The 18,851-nt window shown below is 48.1% G+C and overlaps 1 long non-coding RNA gene across 1 annotated transcript; it reads right to left on the reverse strand.

Annotated features, from left to right (window-relative positions):
• Positions 1-2,866: 2,866 nt before the first annotated feature.
• Positions 2,867-8,210, reverse strand: LOC125162392 (uncharacterized). Its single transcript, XR_007151019.1, has 5 exons — positions 8,041-8,210; positions 7,266-7,282; positions 6,845-6,936; positions 5,102-5,301; positions 2,867-3,358 (listed from the first exon to the last, which is right to left on the reverse strand). It is a non-coding gene; the product is annotated as an uncharacterized LOC125162392 (long non-coding RNA).
• Positions 8,211-18,851: the final 10,641 nt, after the last annotated feature.

Here is an 18,851-nt window from a genome sequence, read left to right on the forward strand (position 1 = left end):
ATACCACTGTCATTCTGTCTAAAACCATATTACATACGTTATTATCATAGAACATTCAGAGCAGCCCCTGTTTATAAAAATGAAGAGTTGAGGCCTGGAACATCAGGTAAGTTGTCCAAAGCCACATCATCCGTGAAGGAGCAAAGTCAGGATTTGAATCAACAATTTTGACTCCAAGGCTGGTACCCTTGTCTTCTCCACTGTATGGAAAGCCAAACGTGTAGCACGTTTGCTTTGTCGCTAATTCCCCATTTCTGTAGCCATGTTGGACATCATCAGTTAATTATTTCTTTGTCTTGTTTGTTTGTTTGTTTTTTCTCTTCAGCCAAAGTAAGGAATCATTCTCAACACCATGTTCCTGGAACATATCACCTTCTTCCTATAAGGTTTAGCATTTGAGATGAGACTTGGTTGTTATTTTGTTCAAGATTAACCTATTCTAGAACTCAAAGGAATTTCTTTCCAGTGGTCATTCCATTTGAAAACTCTGGCTATATACACACACACACACACACACACACACACACATATATACACACACCCATTTATCGTGTATATATACATATTAGAGGTCAATTATATCTTAATAAAGCTGGAAAAAGCAGCGTTTGTCTTTTGCCACATTAAACTAAATACTAAATACAAAAATAAGGGGAAAAAAGAAAACTCTTGGGTTCTGGCTTTATTTACTGGAGGATAGAAGGGAAGAGAAGACAAGAGTTTCGAGGAGGGTTTCGTTCTGTAAACCCAGACCGAGAAGCAGCCAGGAGTCCTGGGGAAGAGGTATGAGCTCTCAGCGCAGGGGGATGCCAGAGACGACAGTGAAGTAAAAGTGATAGCAGTTGCTACTGGTCTTGAGTGCTTACATGAGCCAGGAATGAAGTCAAGGGCAATACGCGGGTTGTTTCACGTGCCCTTGACGATAACTTCATGCGGTTTACAGGCGGGAAAACCGAGGCACAGAAAGCCTGGTTACTTTGACCCAAATCGAACACCTGGGCGGTGAGAGCCAGGATTCCACGCCGGGTCGTAGAGCTGAGGTCTTACCCGGTAAAGCGAGGCATGGGCAGATTTAGCAGGAGTGGGCACTTTCACATACCCCAGATACGTGCTGATTTGCCTTCCTCCCCCACTCATAAAATGTCAAAATAAGATGCAGAGATAAAGGGCTGAGAAAAGGCTGATTTGGGGGGGCTGGCACCTGTGTTGGGTCGCAGTTTCAGTCTTCTAGGCCCTGGTCTTCATTATGAGTGGACACTTGAGATGACCCACACCCAGAGCCTTCACACAAGTGGTTATGGGATGGGGGTGGAGATCCTAACCCCAGCATCTCCGTGGTTTATTCAGAAGTTCGTCATGATTTCGTTTCAGCCCTGGCCACTCCCCGCCCTGCTGTCACGGGCAAGGAGCCTTGTAACAGGGTGCCGTGGAGAGGAAGTTGGCACACGCAGGAAATGACTACGCAGTGGGTTTCTGGGACCCCAGGAACAGTGACTGTGGGCTCCTGCCCTGCCCTTCCTTCTGCTTCCATGGTGGTGCTGGGGGGGCGGTGGTGGTGGTGGAGAGTGGGCATTCAGTGTCTCCTTTGTGCGAAGTCCATGCAGAGCAGTTTAACTAAGGTTGCTTCTCTCTCCACCTCTGGGACATGGATCCTATGGACATCTTGGTTTCAGAGTGAGCGTGCTGAGGTTTGAGGGGGAGCGGGGACTCAAACGTGTCTCTGTCTGACCCTACACTGGGTCCACAGAAGGACCAACCAGGCCCAGGCATCATTGAGGGCAAACCAGCAAGGAACCAATGCCCAGAGACCACCAGAGCCTACACGTTCCAGTGAAATAATTTTAGCCTTTGGAGCCATATTGGATTTAGTCTCCCCGGGTCTCAGTTTCTTCCCCTTTCCTGATGGGTTTTAATGAAGGTTAAATGCGACTGCATGTGCCCACACCTCAATATGAAATGTTTCTTCCACTTCCTGCCCAAATCAGGTACATTGTGAAATGACAAAATCTTTATTACTTCGAGAATGGCAGGATTTTATAAAGACACACACACACACACACACACACACACAGTGGCAGAAACTTGGTTGGCATGGGTGCCAGTTTGGGAGAACAGAAACTTATTTATAAACCCTACCTGATATTCAAGATGAAGGTAGCTTTAGAGAATCCCGTGAGGGCGGGAGCGTGCATTGCCATTTTTCTTGGATAATTTCCTGCATTGACTAAGGGGGATCAGCATGACAGGTAGACTTCCCCTGACTTGAACACACATGCTTTAGGTGAGCAATTATAAAAAAGATCATCTCTTTCCCAGGGGCTTATGTAGATCCTTAACACTAAGGTGTGGTCAGGGAATAATATCATTTTCTTCTTCTAGGACCTTGTTGGGTACACAGACTCTCAGGCCCCAGCCCAGACCCACTAAACCGGAATCTGCATTTTAATAAGATTCCCCAGGTGATCTGTGTGCACATTGCAGATTGAGACATACTGATGCAGATGGCTTTTCCTTTTTCCAATCCCTTAGCTTTGAGTGGATGGTTCCATTTAAAATTAGGTTATAGACCTTTCAGGGCGCTACCTGCTTATATAGCATTTCAGAGGTTAGGTGCCTCGCACGCTGTTTGCCAAAGGTTTGCAGCGGCCGAGGAACTTCCAACCTTCATTTCTGTGATTCTCAATCTGTCTTCCTCCCTGTGTCAGAAGCCGGTGACCATACATGTCTTGGTAGAATGATGATTTCCCTAAAATGGGAAAAAAATGTCTTCACTCGAGGAAGGTAGATCAATCAATGTTTATTATTATTTTTATTGTTATGGCCCTGAAAAATGCTGGAGCCCTTCCTACTTTTGATGAAGGGGAACCAGTCTGGGCTCATATTTTGAGCATCGTTTGGCTTTTCCACGGACCACCAAAGGCCATAGAAGGATGAGAAGAGAATTGGCCTTTGACGTGAGTAAGAGGCAGATATGGTGGAAGGCAGAGTCTGAATGCCAGAAATCCTGAGTTGGCAAGAGGTAGAGAGTGAGGTGTCTGGGACATGCAGGGATAAAGGGCTGAGAAAAGACACGCTGAGAAAAGGCTGATTTGGGGGGGCTGGCACCTGTGTTGGGTCGCAGTTCCAGTCTTCTAGGCCCTGGTCTTCATTATGAGTGGACACTTGAGATGACCCACCCCCAGAGCCTTCACACAAGTGGGAACGTGACCATCTTCTCCAAGATTCTGTCTAGCCAGTGGGGATAATTCCTAGTCCATGCCATGGATTTTTCCAACCGTAGGGTCTTTCCACAGGATCTCGTGTTACAGGTCGAATTGCATCTCCCAAAATGATATGTTCAAGTCCTAGTCACTGGCACCTGTGAACGTGACTTTATTAGAACGTAAGGTCTCTGCAGATGTAATCAAGTTCAGATAGGGTCTACCATATGGATCAGGGTGGATCCTAATCCAGTGACTGGTACCCTTGCCAAAAGAAGGACATTTGGACAATGGGACCACGTGGGAATGCCATGCAACAGTGGAGACAGAGATCGGATACAGCTATAAACCAAGGAATGGATGCCAAGCCAGCCACCGCCAGAAGCCAGAGAGAGATAGAATGATCCTCCCTTAGAGTCTTGACGAAAAGCAAGGCCTGGCCTGCACTGTGATGCTAGACTCCTCATCTCCAGAACTGTGAGAAAATGAATTTCTGTCGACTGAAGCCACCCAGTTTGCGGTGGTTGGTTATGGCAGTCCCAACAAAGCAACCCAACCTCCTAAGAGCTTAGGGGACCCCTACATGCTTAGCGGGCAGGGGTAAGGGTCCCCATGTCTCTTTTTCAGGAGGGGGATGTTGAATGCAGGGCACTCCGGCACTCGGAGAGGCACCCGCCTTTATGAGGACACCGGCCACGACACGGCTGTTTCAAGGACCCAGTTCCCGTGTTCAGTCCACCTGAGCCTGAGAACACCCAGCATCTCACGCGCTTGTGGCCACAAAGTCTGTTGCCATTGATCAAGAAGAAAAAAAAAGTTCCAGTGCCTAACTTCCTGTAAGGCTTTGGTCATCTGTAACTGGCCAGAGGAATGGCCTTCAGGAGCCAGAAGTTAGTTATGGTTTTCGAGCAATTTCCCCTGTTCATGATTTTGCAACGGCACAGGACAGCCTGTCACGCATTTGCATAAGCCACTTTATCCTTTTCCTTTTCGGGTTCTGTAAGCCACCCAGCACCCCCACACGTGAGTCACACGCAGCGGCCCCCAGGGTGGGGGTGCACCCTGCCCAGCGGGACTGCCTTCCCTCTCCCGAGCTGTGCCTCATTTGCTGCTGGGCAAAACTCAGTCTTGCTGCAAATTTCGGCGCCTGCCTGCGTGTGTGTAATTGGGTTGGATTTACATTAAGAGGGTTCCCTGTGGTGAAAACCACACTGCTATTTTCAATCTGAAGCTGCATAAAACATTCAATTTTCTAAGTATCCGTCAGCTGTTAACGCTGTGAAAAACGTAGTCTGCCTGGATGGATGGGGGCTCCCGCTCAGTCCTGTAAACCTGTCGATTATTTGTGCTACCAGAGGGGCTAATATTATATGGTCGTGGATAATGAAGCGTTATTTATCTAAGGATCCACTCATTCGTTCAACAAGCCCGTTTGAGGACCTAGTGTGCACTCAGCACTCTTTCGAGTGTCTGCTAAGACCGCATCCTCTCCCCCCCCGCCCCCCGCCCACCGGCTACAAACCCTCCAAACCGGCATCTTTTTGTATAATCTAAACTAGGGGCCTGCCAGGTTTTTGTGTAAAGGACCAGATCATGTATATTTTCAGCTTTGTGGGCTATGAGGTGTCCGTCCTAGCTGCTCAGCTCTGCTCTTGTAGCTTCAAAGCAGCCAAGGACAATATGTATATTTGCACGTATGCTCTGTATGTTCTAATAAAACTTTATTTATAAAAACCAATTTGCGGATCTCTAAGCAAAATGCCTCCCTTTGTCCTACCGAGCCCTGTGACCTGCTTCCTGCCTCCTTTGTTGCGTTTACCATTCACAGCTCTCTGTCCCATTCGTTCCACTCCAGTACAAAAATTTCCCTTTATCTCAAGAGCCACCAAGCTCTTTCCTACCTCAGGACCTTTGCATATCCAATTGCCTCCACCTCTTCGCCTGGACGGTTCTATAATGTTTGATGTCGTACGAGAGCACATCAGATGCCATCCTTTGTGGCTTCTGTGGCATCCTCATTGAATGGAGTTTCCTTTGAAAGCTTTTCCTGCCCAGATCATCTTCTTTCAGTTTCTCTTGCCTCAGTCCTTTGGTTCCCACCCTTGGGAGGACATATGACAAATTTTCATGACCTTACTGTTTACTTGTATTTTGTTTTGGTTTCCGTTTCCCTCCCCGCATTGAATTTATGCCCGTAGAGACCAGGTACCCTGCCTGTTTCAGTCTCTGCCCTCTCCTATTCCTTGGCACGGTGCTTGGTATATAATAGTCTCTCCATTTCAAAGGCAGACATTTAAGGGGCACCTGGGTGGCTCTGTCAGTTAAGCATCTGATTCTTGATCTTGGCCTAAGTCATGCTCTCGGGGTTCATGAGATCAAGCCCTGCATCCAGCTCTGCCCTGACGGTGCGGAGCCTGCCTGGGATTCTCTCTCCCTCTCCCTGCCCCTCCCCGCTCTCTCTCACAGTAAATACATAACCTTAAAAACAATAAGGGCAGACATTTAAGACTTCTAAATAAATCTCTATTTAATCAGTGAGCTCACAGTTGAGTAGGGCACAGACAGACACACAGCCACACCAAGGACGTGACGGGCGTGTGTCTGCGTCATAGGGGGCTGGTGGGATTGCCGAGCAAGAAGGCCGCCAGAGTCAGGGTGACCCCAGAGCGGGTGAAAACTCAAGTGTCAAAGGGACAGATTCACAGTGGGCAGCAAGAGTGCGGAGCATGGCATGTAAGCAAACAGGTCCACCTCGCACAGACAGAGAAATAAGAGAAGGGAGAAAGGAACTGATATTTACGGAGCACGAACTGGGTGCCAGCTGCCCGTCCTGTATGTTGCACACTTTCTGCACAGCAGCTTTTCAACACAAACACTACCGTTGTTATTAATAATAAATAGTAAGCAAATATCTTGTTCCTATTTTACAGAAATAGAAGCTGAGGTGCAGAGAGGGGAAGTGAGCAGGCCATGGTCCCACAGCTGGTAAGTCTGTCTTCCTCCGTCTATTTCGTGTGACCCACCCGAGAGGTGGGGGGCGTGGCACCCTTGTATTAATTAGCATGAAGTTTTCCTTTCTTCAGGGAGGTGTTTCCCTACATCCGCCAGTGGGATCTAGGGTTAACCACTTCTTCTTCTCTTTGATAAGCTGCTGAGACCCTCGAGGTAGCTGATGGCCTCCACCAGACGGCATTCTCAGGCCCAGCCTGCACGCTGGACAAGAGGAGAGGGAGGGGAGTCTCCTCCCACCACTCTCTCCTCGGCACGAGTGTATGTGATTCCGTGATTCCCTTCGGTCCTCACGACAGCCACACTGAGAGGCACCTGCTGTCTCTGTTTCACACAGCAGTTGACCGCGGCCGGAGAGGGGTGATGGCTCACGGCGACCGGCACAAAGAGCCCCCCAGTGACCCGGCACCCGCAGGGCCGACTGAAGTTGGACAAGGGCTGGGAGAGGGTGCCGGGGGACTGGCTTCCGCTGGCCGCTCTGGACGGGGACAGCCTTTCCCGAGCAAGAGAGTCCGAGAGGGGAAAGTGTGAGCACACGTGTCAAAGCAGGAACATCAAATCGCTCGAGGAGAAACTATTATATATATGAGGAAATTCTTAGGCGATTCTGCTGGAAAAAAAAAAAAAGTGCTTACCGGTTTTTTTCCCCCCACTGAGTGTTCATATAAACCTTCTGGGCGCTGCAGACGGGAGGGCGAGGCGTCTGCGAGGCAGCCGGTCCTTCTCCCTAGGGGCATCAGGAGTGATTTGATTCTGCCAGCTAACGTTGTTCGAGGCCCACTTCATCTCCCCCAGAACTCATCAGAGCTGCTAATAGGCCCTTCAGAGCTCATAAAGAGATGACCAAATCTGGGGCTGGGGGACTCCGGCTCATTTATCTTCCGCAGGCTCGATCAGATCTGATTTTGTACGCTGACGGCTGGATGCTCGAATGTGGTCTGGCCCGCATCTCAGACACCTGCTCAGCGGGCCTGGGCCCCCCGGGCCCCCAGGAGGGGCCGAGGCCCTCTGACCCGCTAGGGTCTCACTGTTCCAACGCTGCACACAGACACTTACCTGCCAGCCGTATTGATCTGTGCACGAGAAAATAGAAGCATTTAGGCTTGGAAGGGAGCAAGGAGCCGGCTAATGAGAGTGTCAGTTACCACAGTGGGCGCTTTGCCCGCTGCAGTGGCTCCTGTGAGCCTGTGCCTGCGTACCTCCTTACGACCCCGATGCCTCTTCTCACCTCTCTGCCAGCCAGTTTGTAAGCTCCTACGCGGGGAGAACGTGAAGTCCCCGATTCACCCAGATACTATTCCACCCTCCCCACCGCAAATACATTTACCAACTCCATATTAGCACCTTCGAAGGGACTACTAACATGCCGCCACCTTGCAGACAGAGTATTTTTAGCTCAACGTGAGGCTCATCTTTTTAATGAATGCCTTGTATTCCCCTAATTAGAACAGACAGTGTGCACAAGAAATAATTGGGGGATCTTCATCAGATATATGTAACGGATATGTTCTTCAGCCAAGGGGAACTGTGTAGGTGAAAACGATAATAACCATCATCATCATGACAGCCACGTGCACGGCTCACATTCACTTCCACGAGGCGGGCACCATTAACGGCACCGTTTTACAGACGAGCACACTGAGGCTTAGGGAATGTTCTGATTGGTACCGCTACCCGGCAAACTACCACACAACTTAACGGCACAAAGCGACATCTGTTTTAGTAAAGCTCACGGGTTTTGTGGATCAGGCCTTTAGAAAGAGCGCGACACTTCCCCTTGTTCTATGAGGTCTGGGGCTTTAGCTGGGGGTTCATTGAAGTCTGGGGTAACCTGAACAGCGGAGGCTTGGGACGGTTGAGCTGGAGGAGTCACTTCCAGGGTGGCTCCTTCACTCCCTTGCGGGCTGCTTGGGCTGGGTTAGCCGAAGGCTGGGCTCAGCTAGAAGTGTAGACGAGAGTATCGGCCATGGTTGCTCTACATGGTGGTCTCAGGATAGTCAGCCTTCGTATCTGGTGGCCCAGGACTCCAAGCATGAGTGTTGCTAGGGAACCAAAATGACACGGTCTTTTGTGATGTATCTTTGGAAGTCACCTAGAATCTCCTGTCTAAGGCCACCCAGACATGAGGGAAGGGGACAAAGTCTCCAGCTCTCAGTGACAGAAGGGTCACAGGCCTGGGTACCATGTTTTAAAAACTGCATCGGAGAGGTTAACTAACCTGCCCGGGATTTCAGAACGAGGAAGAGGCAGCACGGGGATTTGAAGCCAGGTGCCCTGACTCCAGAAGCTTCTCTCTCAGTGACCGCATGATGCTTCAAGCATGGCTAGTTGTGCAATAGAGGCTCAATTTCTACAAATAAGCTATGATCCGGTTTAGTTTAGGTTATCCATCTGGGGGGCAGACACAGAAATGGACAAGAAGCATTCTTTAGGATGGATGAAAGACGGGTAAGAAATCTGGAGTCAGGCTGTAAAAAGGGCATGTGCTGCTGGGCATGTTTTCACATTCAGAATTAAAGCCAAGACGCCTACAGATCAGAGAGGACCTGAAGATTTTCTTTACCTACGTCTTTGCATGAAGCTGTGGAAAAGTCCTTGTCCTTCTAGTTGCAAATACTCCTGGTGGCCAGGAAGCAGCCAGTCAGCTCAAAGAGCCCGTGGCTGTTTCTGTAAGCGCTGGGAGAATCCATACCACCCGAGGCGGGGGTTTGCCAAGAACCTGCGTGATTCTACAGAACCTGTGTGTGCTTGCGCTCAGCCCAGAATCAGCCTTAGGGCTTGTCAGAGGAATAGTGTGCATCCAGGATGGCTGGGCTGGGCTCTGAGTTAGCAGAGTCTGCAACCTGCCTGCGAAATTACAGGGTCTTTGGTGGTGATCCCTCCTACAATTCTCTTTATGGGAAACAGAGTTATAGGGGGTGGCTTCTGAGGATGCAAACGGACAAGAGGCAAAGGCAAAGAGAGATGTACAGACAGATTCACAGGAGTCGTTTGTGCCCGGCTGAGGCTCTTAATACAAGCGTTGGACAAAGTGCCCTGGCATTGCCTTTGATTGGCACCTGGACCAAAGGAACAACCACTGGCCAGACCTGTTCTGGCCAGCCAGGGCAGGGCGGGGAAGCTTCTTGCCTCACCTGAAGAGGCAGGTTTATTCACAGGCCTGCAGTCAGCTTCCCTGGAGGCTGGAGGGTTGTGCCAGGGAGGAGCACTTTGGTGGTCTCCCTGAGCAGGCTCTGAGCTCACAGCAGGAGGCATCCTGGCTGGTGATCCACGCAGGCAGAAGTGATTTGCAGGCAGGCCCAGGCTGATTACTCACTCTGATGAGCCGTCTGTCCCCTTCTTTGGTGTCTGGGTGGTATGGAGCAAGGTCTCCCCGATGTGATGAGGTGTAAGCTCCTTCTGTAAAGAGAACAGCTGAGCCATTTCATACGGAAGCCATTTCAACAGCTTGGTGTGGGTTCTCCCAGAAGCAGGCTCCATGACCAAGATCCCAGTCCAAGTAGTTTATTTGGGGAGCCGAACAGAGACGAGGGAAAGAAGGCAACAATGAAGTGTGGAATTGTGCCAGCTATCCAAGCGAGCGGGTGGCTGGGGCTCACTCCCAGGGCGACGCTCTGGAACACTGTGTGGTATGCATGCTCCAGAATCATCATACCTGAGGAGTCAGGGAGCTGGGGTATTCACACCCTGGGTGCCAAGGTCACTGGTTGAAGCTTGCTCCTTGAGGTGAGATTCCTGAGCATTTCTGGACCTCCATGTGTCCATATGTACACACATACACACACACACACACACACACACACACACACACACGCAATGAAACTTTCTGTTGTTTGGGCCAAACTTTAAAAGCAAACTGACCCTTAGGCTGGTTGTGGGAGCTGGAAATCTATATGAGGTCTTGAAAGCTCCAAGGGGCTGGGTAGAGTGCCGAAGGCATTATTGCACTTAATCCTGGTAACAACCTGATAAGGAAGAGACTATTCATACCCATTTTATAGTCACGAGACTGAGGTTTGGAGAAGAGAAATCACTTTGGTTGGTTGTGCCTCAGAAAGTTGCTGGGTTTTGAGTTAACAGCATGACCCAGGAGTCAAGAGCCCGTGGTTTTAACCAATGAGCTATACTGCCTCCCGAAGAATAAAGTTACAAAAATTAATAAGAATGGGAAGGACTCTAAATCTCCCACTTTAGAGCTGTTCAGAACTGACTAGATTTTGGGTCACAGGATGAAGATGGTTTGACCCCAAGGGTCAGAGTCTAGGTTCCAGAACCTTCCCACCTTGAGGGAGAACCAAAGGTGGGAGCATGCAAAGCTGGTGTAAAGGGGGCCCGGGACCTCATACAAACGCATCTGCCAGTTTTTGCAAAGTTGGGGCCGGAATGGGAGGAAGACAGATTTGGAGATTTGAACCTGACACTGATGGGCATGGGTTGGGAGGAAGTTAAGGAGAAAAAGTGGAGAGCCTCATGGGTCCCACTGGGAGGTATGTGGGTTTTTCAGGCTGGGGAGAAGAAAAGGAAAAGGTGACCTTCTGTCCCTCCATCCCTGTGCCGTTTGAGGTGAGCCCTAGGTGAGTATTGGATGGTCACCACTTCCACTCCACCCTTCTCCTCCTCTTGCTTCTCTAAAACTACTCTGAGGCATATCAAAGAAAGTCCCCTAGAGCCTTTCTGGACGTTCCTTCTAAACCTGTAGTGTGCTACACTCAGTCTGAAAGCCCTCCTTCCTACTCCATCCCCTCTTCCCATGGTCACCCAAGCTCCAGAAGTTTCTTTGAATTAAACACAAGCACACCAAGCCCCTGAGGATCCAGTGGTTTGGACCATAGGCACAGCCTCTAATGGATAGCCTCTAACTCTCCTTAGCACTCCTCCCCGGCTCTCACTGACTCATATTCCTGCTGGCCACCATGGTCATCCCAGCATAGCTGAGAACATAACACGCTGAGGTGGTGACCAGTTCTACACATAAGGATGGAGCACGAGGATGTTTGTAAGACATTGATTAATTAATGTATCGTCAACTGCTCTATCCATCCAACCATCTGGTCCTACCATTTGGCGGATATTGTGTCAGGGACTGGGCATGTGTCCTCAAAGAAGAAAGTCAACGCCTGTGCCCCCATGGAGCTTCAAGTCTCATTGGGAAAGCAGACAAAAAACCAACAAGCATAAAATACATTCTAAAAATAATTATTATGACAAGTGAATGAAACTCGATAATAAAAAAAATGAATGTGATGAAGAAAGTATTGTACTTGGTCAGTAAAGGTTCATCTGTGGAGGAGACATTTTTAAGCTGAGGCCTACCTATATGAGGGCAAGCAGCTAACCATATGAAGAGAGGAAAAGAGCATCCAGGCAATAGAACACTGTGGGCGTGGGCCCTGAGGTGAGAAATAGTGGCGTGAGTTCAGGAGCAGAACTCAGTTCCCCCCTCCTTAGATCCTAGTGAGTGAGGGGGAAGGTGGCCCCAGATGGGGTTGTAGAAGTAGAAAGAGGAAGGGTCATGTGGGGCTTCTTATGGCCCATACTGAAGAACTTGGATTATACTGAAGGCAACTAAGAAAACTAATTGGAGTGGTTTCAGTACGGCATACCAGCATAATTTATTTCATTAATGAAACAAGGCGCTCAAGAGACTCTATAATAACTGGATTGCAGTGGAGGGGAGCCACGGAGACTTGCTTGAAGTCTGTTGCGTTTGTTCTGGTGGGAGGCAGCGATGGTGGGCTGACCAGGGCTGAGGAGATGGGGAAGGAGACACGTGTCAAGTTTGAGATGTGTTTTGGAAGTAGAGACACCTGGATTTTCAGAAGGACTGCATAGGAAAGAGCTCCATCCTTTGCCAAGAACCAGGAGCCAACTTTGTTCAGATCCCAGGGCTCAGAACAATAAGTTAGAAATGCGTTGAACCACTGTGGTGTGGGGAATAAACAAAAAACAACCACGCAAAAAGTCCAACTTAAGTCACACACCAACTCCCTGATAACCAGAGTATCTTCTCCCTGGAAAATGCACTTGTGAACTTACAAAATTTTTGGTGCACAATTTCAGGTGACTTCTGGATTCCTGGAAACCCTCCATGGACCCCAACCCCCAAACACAATGGACTAGAACATCGTATGTGTTGGATCCAAGATCTAAAAATGATCTCTATGAACGAGAGACTTACACTGACTCTCCATATTCTGGAAAGCTATAACTTGAAGACTGGACAATGGCCAGCCCTCTTTCAGGCAGGCTCATACATAATCAATCTCTAGTCTAAGTTCTCCAGGGACAGGAATTCTGTGCATCTCCTTCAGGGGCCCCTGCGGTGTTCTGCCATGATTAAAATGCAGTCCGGCCCTGTTTCCATTTGTTCAGTCCCCTGAGAGGAGGATGGGCCAGTCAAAGCAAAGCCTTGAAGGAACATGGGAATATGAACATGTGGTTATTAGGGTGATGGCATTCTGGGCCATTCTTCTCTAATTCTGAGTTTTCTATTTTGCTGGCATAACACTGAGCAATAAATTTTAAAAAGAACCCCAAAGAAGATTGGAGTTCAGAAATTAGCTCTGTTTTCAACTCAAACAAACAAAAAAGAAAATGTCCAAAAACAATTAGTATATTTTTTTCAGCATATTAATATTTTCTGTGTCCAATTTTTTGAATTGTGTCTGTCTCCCACATGCCATTTAAATGCAAACAGCAAAACATTCTAATATAAACACAGGTGCTTCTTCTGTGTTCTCTACTCCAACATACTCTTGTCCATTCCTCTCTCACTCTACTGATAATATTTTATTTTAAATTATTTGAATTTTGTAAATGTTTATTTATTTTTGAGAGGGGTGGGGAGCAGCAGAGAGAGAGGGAGACACAGAATCCAAAGCACGCTCCGGGCTCTGAGCTGTCAGCACAGAGCCCGATGCAGGGCTCAAACCCACGAACCTTGAAATTATGACCTGAACCACAGTTGGACGCTTAACCGACTGAGCCACCCAGGCACCCCTAAATTATTTGAATGCACGTCTGTCTCTCCCTCTGGATCCTTGAAAGCAGTGATGGTGATTTATTTATTTCTTAAATGCAGCACCCAGCCAAAATCTGGCACATGGTCTAAGCCCAACAAGTGCATTTGGAATGTATGGAATGCCTCTTTGGAAGGGCTCTATGGTGCTGATGTAGATGTTGGCTGATGTCCTGGCCCCAGCACACCAGACCCTTACTAACAATTCTAGACTCACGCTGCTGTTAGGAAGAGAAGTTCGGACTTGTGGAGTGGAGCCCATTCTCCCCAGTGACTGCTCTCAGAGGCTGTTTCTATTCTGCCTGCTTGGGTGATTCTGATGTTCAAGGCTGAGGCTGCCTCGTATGGACCATTGGTCTCAAGCCCTAGCCTCGTCTCTGTTCCTTTCCTCTCCACAGTACAAAAACAAAAGGAAAGGCCTTTGGACTCCATTTTTTACGCCCTAATTAGGTGTATTTGGTGAGTGCTTATACTCTATCAGGCATTGTGCTAACTGCCTTCATCAGTTAACTCATTTTGTTTATATAAGAGCTCTATCCAGGGTCATCTGGGTGGTTCAGTCAGTTAAGCGTGACTTCAGCTCAGGCCATGACCTCCTGGTTCATGAGTTTGAACCCCGCATCAGGCTGTGCTGACAGCTCAGAGCCTGGAGCCCACTTCAGATTCTGTCTCCCTCTCTCTCTGTCCCTCCGCCTGCTGGTGCTCTGTATCTCTCTCTCAAAAATGAATACATTAAAAAAATTAAAAGAGCTCTATCCTTTTATTCACTCATATGTGTGTATATTTCAAAAATAGTAATTGAGCATCTATTTTAAGTTGACACTGTGCTGAGTCCCGGGATGCAACTATGAACAAAAGACACAAAAGCCCTCCCCTCTTAGATTTCGGAGTCCGGCGTGGAAGATAGGAAATGATCTGGTAACTGTAAATTACGAAGGTAATTTCACATGGTGCAAACGTTAAAAATGATGCAGAGACAGTGCCATGGTAGAGATGTAAATGGATGGCGTGTTCAGGATCTGAAGGAAGTGGGAGAGTGGTACAGCCCGGATTGCTTAATACACATCACCTCCATTTTACATTTCATCGGCCCAGAACTAGTCACACGACCACATGGAACGACAAGCAGCCTGGAAAGTCCATTCCCTGGGTGATCCAGAAGGGGAGCAGGGAAATAGATTGGGTAGGCAGATATCATCGGCATGGGAACTGAGACCATAAACATGAGATACAAGAGTTTTCAAGACAGAAGGAATCCCACACGGAAAGGCTGTAAGCTGGGGAGAACAGCTTGGCCTATTTGATGATTAAGAAGATGCCATTATGTCTGGCACCTAACAAGCAAGGGGGAGAACACTCTGAGATGAATTAGGAGAGGCTGGCAGGAGCCAGGTCGTTTAGGATTTGATTCTGAGAGCTGTGAGCAGCTACCAAAAAAGGTTTTCAGCCAGGAAATGTCATGATCACTTTTAGAAGTCCTCCCTAAGTGCAGGGTGAAGAAGGAAGGATCTGTAGGGGAATAGCAGGAGCAGGTCTACTGCTCATTAAGTTGTTCTGGAATGTTAGGGAAGAGATGATGGTGGCTCAGAAGAGGCGGTAGGGTCAGAGATTATATTCACACTTGACAGACCGGGCAAGTGGATGTTGCAAACTGAAATCTGCTCTTAAGTTCAAACACTCATTTCTCTCCTACTCAGTTAATCGCTTGTTTATTGTGTCTTTCTTTTGTGTACAATACCATGTTGCTTTGGGTCTGCTTTCTAAACACAGGTATTAATGATCAGGCTTTGAAATGAGGGGCATGGAATATAAGTGCTAAGGAGGTGAGAAGGGAGAAGGGACACTGGCCTGCAAGAAATCCAGATGACCTTCACCAAGAGTGCAGACCCCCTGGCAGGGTTTTGAAGGATGGAGAAGCCACAGGAACCATGGAAAGAATGGGGCCTCTAGAGACGGTGCTCTGTTTTCCTGTGCGGGTAGTGGTTTCATCTGAGCTATTTAAAAAAAAAGTTTTTTTTAAATTTGTATTTATCTTTGAGAGAGACAGAGACAGAATTCGAGTGGGTTAGGAGCAGAGAGAGAGGGAGACACAGAATCTGAAGCAGGATCCAGGCTCTGAGCTGTCAGCACAGAGCCAGCTGCAGATGCAGGGGTCGAACTCATGAACTGTGAAATCATGACCTGAGCTGAAGTTGGACACTTAACTGACTGAGCCACCCAGGCACCCCTCTCTTTCCTCTTAATAACCACCTGCTCCACCCACCTAGGAGCGGAAACGATGCTGATCATGTGCAAAATGCACAGTATTTAGTGGCAGGGAGACCTTGGTTTGAAACTCAGTGATGCTGCATACTATTTGTGTGACTGGCTGAGACGACTTGTCCTCTCTGAGCCTCGGTCTGCTCATCTGTAAAGTGAGGAGAAAGCCCACACCACTAGATTGATGTGAAGACTAAATCTCCTCATTCAAGAAGGTCAGAACATTCGGCTTCTCTCTCCTCAAGTGATTTCCCCTGGTCTCTGTCAAGTTTTTAGAATTAAACTTCTTCTGATTGTTCCAATTTGAGACTAAAGAACTCATCTTCATTCCAGATGCTTAGAGAAAGTAAACGTTGAGGCTCTCTACAGTAATTATTGCCATTCTCTTTCCTGAAAGCAGATTTGGGGCTCTTCCCTGATGTGAATACGGTGCCCTTGGCTTTCGAGAGACCTTGCTGGTAACTACTAACCACATTTCCTAGATGCTTTTCCTTCTGTTTGCCAACTGCTTAGATTTGTGGAGTGCCTGGGTCTTGAGTAGATTCGCGCTCCTCAAATGCAGTGCTTTTTAACTGTACTTATTTGGACCTGAGGTTTGTCTGTGGACTTTTGTCACCAGCCCTTAGTGAGATAAGTACAGAGACCGAGAATAAGCATTCATAAACTTTAGTAAGAGTTTGACCTCCAAGTACATCCTCATTCTCTTCTAGTAACTAATTTTTATTTTATTTTACTAAAGTATTGGATGGGGATGGATTGGAATGAAAGACATAAACAGTGACCATGTGAAACCAGCCCTTCACCAGAGAGAGAGAGTTCAGGAAGCACTGATGTAATATCCTTGGTGAAGTTCTCCTCTTTTTCTTTGCTGGGCAGGACGATTTTAGCTATCTTTTGGACTTCAGAGAAATCAGATTACAACCAAGTTGAGTTTCAGATACTCTCGTCGTTTTGGGTCAAGGGTCTTTCCTGGACCCTAATATCCGATTTTCCTCTGGTTACAAAACTGCCAAGTTTTTGTGCAGATGGGAAGGGGCTATTGAAATGTGTAATCCCACATTCTCAGCTACATAGACTTTTCTCTCTTTATAACTAATAAACTTTATTTTGTAGAGCAGTTTTACAGAAAAACTAGCAGAAAGGAGAGACTTCTCCTATATCCCCTCTTCCTTGACATGTAGATACCCCCTCTCATTAGTATCTTATGCTAGGGGCGCCTGGGTGGCTCAGTCACTTAAGCAGCTGACTTCGGCTCAGGTCGTGATCTCACAGTTTGTAGGTTTGAGTCCTGCACTGGGCTCTGGGCTGACAGCTCAGAGCCTCGAGCCTGCTTCGGATCCTGTGTCTCCCTCTCTCTCTGCCCCTCCCTGGCTTGCACTCCGTCTCTCAAAAAGAAATGAATGTTAAAAAAAAATTTAAAAAAATCTTACACTAGTGTGGTACACCTGTCCCAAAATCATGATATCATGACCTGAGCCAAAATCAAGGGTAGGACGCTCAACAAACTGAGCCACCCAGGTGCCCCAGTATATCATTACTACTGACTAAAGCTCATGGCTTCCATGAGGGTTCACTTTCGGTATTACACCTACACAAGGTTGACAATTATACAATGGCATGTGTCTGCCATTACAGTCTCGTACAGAGGAGGTCTTCTGCCCTAAAATCCCTCGTGCCTCATCTGTTCATCCTTCCCTCCCTCTCCCTGAACCCCTGGCAACCACTGATCTTTTCAGTGTCTCTGTGGCTTTTCCTTTTCTACAATCTCATGTAGTTGGAATCATACAGCGGATAGCTGTTCAGATGTCTTTTTCTTGTTCCCTCTCCCCCAAATCTTCACATCCCTTCCATCATCTGAAAACACACACACACACACACACACACACACACACACACACATACACACACACACCGTCCCTCTGAAAGAGAATAGAAAAGTTGAGAAAATGAGAAAAACTCTTATCTAACTCAGCTCACACAATCATTAATGGTGACAGGGCACTTGTTGGGGGTGGGGCGCGGTCATTGCTCACTTCTCTCTGTTTTCTGATCGGGAAGCCAGTGCTGACTCTTCACCCTCTGCGGGAGAGCCAGGCCTTTCCTCCCACCTCGCTCTGCTCACTTCTTGTTTTCCTAAAACCAAGGACCTCTTTGCCTGCGCTGTGTCTGAGCGGTAATTACCTTGTGTCTGTTCTGCTGCCTTCAAATTATTTTCCCCACCTTCAGAGCGATTGCCTCCCTCTTCTTATCTCTACTGTGATCCTCTACGGGGCACAGGGGACCTGTCTCTTGACTCTCACATTTTTGCTTCTGATGTTAAAAAGTCCCCTTGAACTTGCATTTACAGACTCCAGCAAAGCCCGAGTGTCTACACATCAGCTGACGCATCCCAGGGGCAGGGTGTTTGCAATTACAGCCTGAGCTGGCTGCGGGATCAGAGAGCCCGGCGAGGCCCTCTTTGATGAGTGACGGGGTCTTTATTATGAATGTTATGCAGGTGAAGTCCTGTGGCAGGAGGCTTTTCTCCCTTTATGTTGTCTTGGCTGTAAAGACGGGAGCTGCATATACATATATACGCAGAGACAGGGACGGGCCTGGCTGGGGAGTGGGGCGGGGATTGGGGGGAAGTGAAGTTAGACCGAGGATTTCTTGCTCGTTCTGGAACAATCCTTCCGTAGAGCCTGTCTTCTCAAAGTCTCCTCCCCTTCGCCGACTGGACTTCCTCTCTCAGGGGACATAAGCATAGCTCAATCCTAAATGGGAGGGCTGATCTCCTTTTTCTCCAGCCTTTGGGTCCTAATACTCCTCTTCCCCATTTGTATTTTTCTGTTGAGATGTAGGATTTTTCCCTGTGGAGCTATTTGCTGCCACTTTTATTTCTTGCGGAGGAAATAACAAAACACCTGACGGTGATCCTGGCCCTCTGCATCTGAATGACGCTGCTCTGGGAAGCCCGCCTTTCTCTCCCCCACCTTGTGTCTATATTCTGTGCTGCAGACAGCTGCTCGGCACCCCTTCAGGCCTATCTGGTAAACCTGTGTCCCTGTGGGAGGGCTTAGTGTCCCCCAAAGGAAGGAGGCACCCTTAGGGTTCATCATCTGGAGACCAAGCCATGCTTCGCTGAAAAATTCCATCTCAGGAAGCATGGCGAGGGACCTTCCAGTCTTTTCACTTCAGTTCAGTCTTTGAAGAGACTTGATGTCTTAGGGTGGGGCCCGGGGTTTCCGGGGTTAGATGGCCTCTTTCACAGGGAGATGTGGGGGGGTCCTGGGGAGAGGCTGGTTTGCTCTGAGCTATAAGCTGAAGGTGGGAAGACTCCTCATCTTGTAAGTGGGCATTTCTGGTTACTTCTTACGTGTTTATTC

The sequence above is a fragment of the Prionailurus viverrinus genome, chromosome A3, assembly GCF_022837055.1.
Source record: "Prionailurus viverrinus isolate Anna chromosome A3, UM_Priviv_1.0, whole genome shotgun sequence".
Lineage (NCBI taxonomy): Eukaryota > Metazoa > Chordata > Mammalia > Carnivora > Felidae > Prionailurus > Prionailurus viverrinus.